Source organism: Medicago sativa, chromosome 8 (genome assembly GCF_051527215.1).
Source record: "Medicago sativa cultivar Bolivia chromosome 8, Bolivia_mono, whole genome shotgun sequence".
Taxonomy (NCBI): domain Eukaryota; kingdom Viridiplantae; phylum Streptophyta; class Magnoliopsida; order Fabales; family Fabaceae; genus Medicago; species Medicago sativa.
In genome coordinates this window covers 11,420,453-11,428,927 of record NC_140756.1, presented here as the reverse complement: position 1 = coordinate 11,428,927, position 8,475 = coordinate 11,420,453, and the positions used below count along the sequence as shown (strand labels likewise).

At 30.4% G+C, this 8,475-nt stretch overlaps 2 long non-coding RNA genes across 3 annotated transcripts; one reads left to right on the top strand and one right to left on the bottom strand.

Annotated features, from left to right (window-relative positions):
• Positions 1 to 5,048: 5,048 nt before the first annotated feature.
• Positions 5,049 to 8,243, top strand: LOC146896941 (uncharacterized). Its single transcript, XR_015024234.1, has 3 exons — positions 5,049 to 6,368; positions 7,401 to 7,517; positions 8,036 to 8,243. It is a non-coding gene; the product is annotated as an uncharacterized LOC146896941 (long non-coding RNA).
• On the bottom strand, positions 7,466 to 8,178 carry LOC146896942 (uncharacterized). Of its 2 annotated transcripts, none has more exons than XR_015024235.1 (3): positions 7,874 to 8,178; positions 7,688 to 7,795; positions 7,466 to 7,531 (listed from the first exon to the last, which is right to left on the bottom strand). It is a non-coding gene; the product is annotated as an uncharacterized LOC146896942 (long non-coding RNA). The 2 variants fall into 2 exon arrangements; XR_015024236.1 differs by having other exon boundaries at positions 7,779 to 7,795.
• Positions 8,244 to 8,475: the final 232 nt, after the last annotated feature.

Here is an 8,475-nt window from a genome sequence, read left to right as displayed (position 1 = left end):
TTGTTTACAACACCATGCACTAATCAGAATTGGGCAGAGCCCAATCTCTGTAAACAAACCAGTAACCTCTCTCCCTCATTCTGAAACCTTCAAGTGAAGCGCCCGCTTCTTCATCTCCATTCAGCTGCCACCAGATTTTCACCCATCGCCACCGCTGAGATCGGCCGCGTTTGGCCAAAAGAAATATGTTTTCTTATTCTCCTCAACCCTCTCTATCTATCTATCTAACCTGACAGATTCACTAATTAAGGAGAAAGAAAAAATGGGTTTTTATATTTTCTCTAAACACAAGCCGTTTTTCGAAAAAACGTTACTCTAGAAGGACTCTTCTTCATCTTCTTTACAAAATTCGCAAATCACAATCATTATCGTGACTCTTTCAACGGCGACCACCGTGTCAGAAATCATCAACACCATGGCTGTAAATGCTACACCTCTGTTCCGGCCATCAACAGATTTGTAGCTTTCATCATGAATCTATCTTTTGGATCCAATCTTTTTCGTGACTTCTCCACTTCTGTCATATACATGCAACAACAACGTAAGATACACGAGATATGGTTTATTTTGCTATTTTGGATTTTTTTTGTTAATATTTTTTGTAAATAGGTTATACTCTATATTTTATTATTTACGCCTAAAAGGGTGGTGTAAATATAAAGCTTTTGATCTCTCTTTTCTCAAAAACACTAAGCTCTATCAGCTATAGCCATCTCCAAATAATAAAGTTTTTTAGAACTGTCCATATGATTACTATTCCTGATGATTTTAATTCCTTCCCTTCTAATATCTTTTGTATAATTCCTTCCAAAAATTGGCGCCTCTTTGACTTGTTTAATTATTTTGCATTCTTAATGACATATTCTTGCCATTTTATTTGCAACTCGCCATTATTATTTATTTGAAATTACGTATTGTTGATGCTCTTTCCAATATTCAGGTTGGTTAAAGAGGAGGTGACATGAAATGGAACTACTGAATGGAGTCCAATACTTTGTGTTTTGGAAGATACTGGTAGGCTTGATGCTATTGTTATACTACTGCACCCGTGCGTACGGGGTGGATATCGTCATTGATTTCCAAATAAATAAATCAACACATGATTAGCTTCAAACTACCCAAAGCAATAAAACTAATTATAGAAGCTAGAGACAAACAATGTAAACCGATAACGATGATTAAATTAAAAAGGAAAATATTAATACAATATTTTGAATATATAAACAAATAATTTAGTTAGAACATAACAACTATTTTCTATCTACCAAAAAAAAAAAAAAGAACATAACAACTATTTTGAACAATGAAATTGCTTTGTTATGGAACAACAAACAACACGAAATAGAAATAAATTTCAAATTTATTAAACACTAATAGGAACAAAAAATAAGTGATGGTAAGGCTACAATAAAATGAATTTTTTCTTTAATTCCGAGAGAGAACTCTTTCAATGATAGTTCATGCGAAGAGTCAAAATTCAAATTCAAGAATAGCAAATATTGACGTATTTAAATAATTTTAGTATTTTGAAATAGAAAATATTTTGTATAAATTTTAGAACATATATTTTATAGGGTTGGTATTTTAAAAATTGATTGATATAATGTATAGGGTTTGAAATTGTTTTATTCATTGGATCATGCTAACCAGTGCCTTCGTGACATTTTTTAAACTGAAAATGATATTTCATTGACTTTTGAGTAATTGACTACACATTATAATACATAATTATAATACTCCATCTGTCCTATAATACTTGACACAATTGACCTTATTACGTATGTCAATGCATAACTTTGAGCTTAAATATCTTGAATAATATATTAGAAAAAATTTAGGTCAAAATGACACATTTTCAAATGGGTCATCTATTGCGGGACGGAGAGGTACCTACTATATATGTTTCCTAAACCGATGTGTCTCATGGACATTGGTAATTTGAATTGAATTCAATAAAAATAAAAATAAAACACTTTTGAATACATTGCTATTAGTACCACTGCTTTAGGCGGACACCCCTGCACTATCTAGAATTGGGTCAAGCCCAATATATCCATCACAAACCGAGCGGTAGTATCTCTCTCATTTATTTCATTCTGAAGCCTAGATCAAAACTGACGGGTTGTTCATTTTCTCCTTCCTCATGCGCCGCCGCCAACCTTTCCCCGCATGCATCGTCGAGATCATTCGATAAAAGAAATAGAAGAGAGAGATGAGAGAAATAGAAGAGAGAGAAGTGTTGATTATTTATAAAAGTACTAAAATGACCCTACAATAAAGTGAATAGATTGAGAATATAATATTTTAATGCAAGGGCAATAATGGAACAACAAAGTGAATAGTCTTCTCTCTCCCCTTTCTTCTCTATTGTGAGGAGAAACCAAAAAGTGATGGGTCCCACTACTTTTTAATCTCTCTTCCCTATTTCTCTTCATTCCAAACAAGGGAAAGTTGCTCTCTCTTCCCTCTTTCTCTCTTCTCTCTTTCTCTCTTCCTTATTTCTCTTCAACCAAACAGACCATTAATGTTGCTGGAAACCTTAGATGAGATATATGAGGCAGATTCAAATCCTCTATACTATTAGGTGTTACATTCTCGTATATTTATTGTTAATTGCTTCATTCCACGTGTTAATTGAGAAAATTAAATTTGTTTCCCACACTATCATTATTTTTTAATATGCACCGATTTATGTTGTAAATGGAATTTCTAATTTTTTTTTTGTTGAAATTTTCAGAGATTACCATGAATTGTTAGTGTCTCCTCAAAAGCCCACCCTTTTGCATATTCTCAAGTAGTTAATGACCAATCATGGTAATAACCAACCAACAGGTAATCTATGTTCAAACAATGTGATGTGTTGTTATTTGTATTTTGTATTTGTATGTGTGAATGCCAGAGTGAGTAATTATAATAGAAACTTGAAATTTTATTTTCATGGGTGATGGACTGTACTATGGGTTTGACTGTAAAAAAGTAATATCATTCGATGTGAATTTGTGATTTTGATATGCATTTTTGGGTTCCTGCGCTAGCCTTGGAGAAAATGCCAAAATGTATTCTTGATACAAAGAACCTGATATGGTTTTGTTAACTGCAGGAGTGAAATGTAAAAAGAAACTTTCATGTGCTTGCATGCTATTAACCTCTTAGTTTGATTGGAGGGAAAAAAAAAATCAAAATCACATCAAATAGTTTTATTGTCTGAATAGATTCATAGTCTTTATGATAGCCCTAGTATAGGAGTATGCTAACTTGGCTATAATTTCAGTCTACATTCAGATGGATTGAAGCAAAAAAAAAAAAAAAAAAAAAAAAAAAACTGGATAGTAGCATTATGCAATATCCTCATATTAGAAACTATATTTTAAAAAATATTCCTTTTTCTTTTGTGGATAGTTTGCATAAAAATCTTAATTGTCCCAATTTTTATGAGACGTTAATACTTTTTCCTTCCAAATCCAAACTTAATCTTGTATTTGTTTTGTTGCTTTATCAGATTTTCAGATAGAAATCTAAAAAAGTTCAATATGTGATAGGGTGGCGCTAGAATATAAAAAAATCTGCATGTTGTATCAATAATTTAATCTGATATATTGTTCAAGAAACACATATCACACTGATTACTGGAAATATTATTGATTGTTATTATGCGGTTGTTCCTTATTTCTTTGGCCTATTTGGATTAAAGATCACAAAACTGTTGGGTATTATTTAACCAATTGTTTATGATCTTTTTTTAGAAGTAAACAAGAAACAAATTTTGTTTTTTCTCAATATATTGTGATAAATTTTGTATACTTATTTGAATTTTGGTTTCGGAGTGTGCAAGTCTAAATCCATATGTTTGACTGTCTAATTTTTTTAACACTTCAGCAATTGCCTATCTCACCTTTACTTGTGGCTTTGATATTTTGATAAAGCATTACAAATTTACTCAAAGTAAATTTACAATTTGTGTTACTGTCATGTGCACTAATAAAATATGCTTCTTATTATTTAAATCCTAAGTTCAAACATGCCCTGTGACCCTGTAGTGCAAGTTCTGAGGAAAGCTAATGTTCTCGTTTCTCCTGCAATGGCTGCTGGTAAATTTATGTAGACCTAAAATAATGCAGTATTTTAAAAATAATATCTATGATCTCAGAGCATGATAAAAATAATATGTTCCTTGGCTTCTCGCTCCTTTCTTTCAAAGTCTCTGGTTTCTTGTCAACTTGATTCAAGTAATTATAAATCTCATGATCTCTTACAATATTGTATTTTTTTAATATTAACTGATAGTCATGCTTTCTGAAAAGCTCCATCGAAAATAATGAATCATCCCTATCTTAAATTGTTTCTTTTCTCAAAAGCACCAAGCTCTAGAAGCATCTCTTAATACTAAAGTTTTTTTTAGAACTATCCTAGTTTTTACAAAGAATATGAGTATTATCCCTAATGATTTTAATTCCATCCCTTATTATATTTTGTATCATTCCTTCCAAAAAGTGGCACCTATTTGAATTACTTAATTATTGACATGGTATTCTATTAATATTTTAACTTTAAAATAATATTAGTATTATATTGAGTATTGAGTAATAGATACAAAAACATTTTATAGCAAGGATAGATGGACAACTACCAATTTAGCTCTTTGTACTACGACTAATATCTACTTCATATTATATTGACTACGCTACTTTTATAGCATTGATTGATGGACAACGTATTCTCAATTTCTATTTTGAACTATAATTTCTTCTCAAAATTCAAATATGAAATTTCATTTTTGGTGATTGATTGGACTTTTTTTGTTTTGAAATTTCATCTAAGATTCTAGTATGATGCATGTAAGCGTGCATATATATTATGGCTTAAAATCATAGGTTTTGTATTATTTCTCTTAATATTTAAATTTAAATTTTACGAAAGTTTACTTTTTTAAAATAATAGTCTTCTGATTAACTATTTCAGGTGTGGGGATGAGTTGTCTACTTTTGGAATATTTTTATGGTTCCTTCCCAACCAGTGTTATCACCACCAGAATTGATTGTGAGGTGAGAACCAATTATCATGTTGGCAATATAGCATGAGATAATTCAAGAAAAATGTTGGTTTGTTTGCTTCAGGCACTGCTCAATTTATACCCTGAATTCTTGAATAAACATGAGAACCTTTTTGTTAAACTATATTTACACCTTGGACAGATTGTAGAAAAATGAAAAGATTCAATTTTCCTTTTGCCCTTTAATCATCTTTCCTTTCAAAATAAAATTTAAACTTTTGAGACTAATTGTTGTATTCTTTTGGCATGCCTTCATGTTGCTGTTGTGGTTGCCTCAAGAGTCTCATGAGTTAGTTGTGTAAACCTATGAATTGGAAACAAAGAAGAAGCATGAAATTGCATACATATCTTGTATAGAAGTTTACATACCATTAACAAAACTTGTTGATTTATATCCTCCAATAGACCACATGCATCATCAAAGTTAGAGCATGGAGCACAATTATGAAGACAAATCTCAACATGAAGGACAAATTAATTTATCAAACATGAGAAATGCTTATAAAATGATGCATAAACAAGAGAGTATGAAGGGTCAGAGGGATGGAATGCACTTTAGCAAAGACAACATATACTATAGAAAAATAAAATTGAATAAGACAAACTTGTATAGTAGGTTTGTAACCTATATTGTAGCTTTGTAGGTATTATATGGGGAAGGAAGGATTGTTTAGCAAGTAGATGCAAAAAATGACAAAACCATTGCAAGTGGATGTTAATTTAATCTGATTTTATTCTACAGCCATACATTTGAAAATGTTCAACGCAGGAGCCCACCATAACATGTACTCCATATGTACAAATCAAAATAATAGTTACAAATCAAAATAATATAAACTATTCCCGTTTGAACAGTGGGATTTTTTTAGCACTGTGGTTAAGATTATTGATTGTTGGAAGATGGGGAATAATTCACTTGATTGGAGAATTATGCCAACTATTGTGTCCTCTTTAATGTCTCAATTGTTTATGATTTCCTCTGTGATACGTTTAAATGAAACAAATTTTTTGGCTAATAAATTGAAATCAAAGTTTTATCACCGAAATAGGAATGTGTTGATTTTGGAATACGCACAAGTAAACTGAAAATGTCGTATTTGTGTTTTTTTTTATCACTTCATTACTGTCCACCCGCTTTTACAAATTGTTTTCTTTACTGTCATCTGGCTTTTACTGATTGTTAATTAAACATTACAGATTGTATCAAATTGTGTCATTCTCTGATGCAGGACAAATGTTTCGAAGTTGCAAAACGCATAATTGAAGCCATTAAGAGCAAAGGTGTTTCATCTAACGGGGCTGCTGAATTTTCTTTGTGGTGAGTTTCACTAAGCATACTTATTTGGTATGCATCCCTCTCCTATTCTGTATGCTGACGCATCATCTCCATATAGGTTTACTTGTATATTAGGTTTAATGTTTGAAATGCAATAAGCTAAATTTTGAACTCACATTGTACTGCGTTTACTTCTTTTTTACAATTTGCATAAATGCTATTATATATCCCAAAATGAAACCAAATAAGACAAACCTAATATATTGCAATATGCATGTCTACATGTATTGCCTTTACTGTATAGTTGAAATATTGTGTCGTTTTCCTAACTAAAGTCATAAAATCTGTATGTAGCCTTATGTGATAGTGTGACACTTTTAACTTTATAATAATATAAAATTGCTTGGATAAAATATTGCAACTTTTTCATGAATTTGTAGACTAATTATATGTTTTATATAAATAGAGAAACATGTTATTATTATATCATAGTTATAGTTAGTGAATTTGAATGGTGCGAACTTTTTCTTTCCATATTCAATCTTAATGTTGAATTTGTTTTTGTTGCATAATCTGTTTTTCACACTGATTTATGTATAAATCATAAATTCCCAACGTCTATTCAAAATCTATTTACCTTTCGGAGTTGAAATCTGGAATTTTATTTCTGGTGATAGATTAAACTATTTTTTTGTTGCGAAATTTCTTCTAAGGTTCTAGTATGTGATGCATGCAATATGTGGCTTAAAATCATGGCTTTTGTTTTATTTTCTGATCATTCTTTCTCAACCAGTTTATCACCACCAAAATTGATTGTAAGGTGAGAACCATTGATCATTTTGGTAATAAAACATGCGATAATGCAACAATGAATCTTTTAACTCTACATTATATGTTCAATTAAAACTTGAATATTAAAATCTTGCTGACGTGGTTGCTTTAAGATTCTCAGAACATAAATCTTCAACTTGAATATAACCAATAAGAACGGCTGAAATAAAAAATATAAATTGAATTACTGATAACTTTTTATAGCGTTAAAGTGTTTTTATACCTTCAATGATTTGATTACAGTGTGAAGGTAAACCCTTGTTTTAGGGATTATTACCATTTTACTATGGAGTGCCAAGATTACTCACATGACTCTAGTGTGAAGGCTGGTATTTTGATGCAATCAGTCCAAAGATGCAGGTAACACTCGATGTCTGTATTCATATAAATAATCATTGTGTTTGAATTGCAATTAGAGCCTTCAAATCTTTGTTTGAAAAACAAACATTATCTTCACAATTTCTACCTTTAAAGTTAATGAAATCAATTTCTACCATGTTTATAAATATAATTTGGTTAAGTTAGCATACTTTGAATAATGAAGAACACAATTCAGTTACGACTATCGTTAGCTATATTAGTGTAGTTTAAACTCCAGAATTTAGAAGAGCATTTGCTTACATTATGAAGTATTCCATCTGCAAAAATGAAAAGAATGATAAAAAGTTAGTGAATGCCATTAAAGGATGGATGCATATCAGAAATTTGAGGAATACCTTTGTATAAGTGAAAAGCAAAACAATGAATAGGTCAAACATTGTGTTTTGAAGTAGTATACAATTTCTCACTCATTCCTTCATATTTGTTGTTTCTCTTTTATCACCTTTCTCATGTAATAGCTTTCCTAATAATTTCCCCCTCTTCAAATAATTCTGCAGGAAGGAAAAGGAAGAAACATATGAGAAGTCCATTGAGAAACATGAAGACTATGGAAAGTGAAGATTTCAATGGCAAAACAATGCAAAGTTGTGGAAGGAAATGGAAAGCGATGGAGAACACTGCTTCAAAGGCATTATATACATAGAAAAATATAACCAAATAAGACAAACCTATGTAGTAACTTTGTAGATATTATATATATATATATATATATATATATATATATATATATATATATATATATATATATATATATATATATATATATATATATATATATATATATATATATATATATATAGGTAAGGTATTGTATGGGAAAGGTATTGTATGGGGAAGGATTAGCAAGTGGATGTTGAAAAAGACAAAACCGTTGCAAGTGGTGAATTAGCTTACTAATATTTATTTCTTGATTAAAATATTGCAATTTAATCGTGAA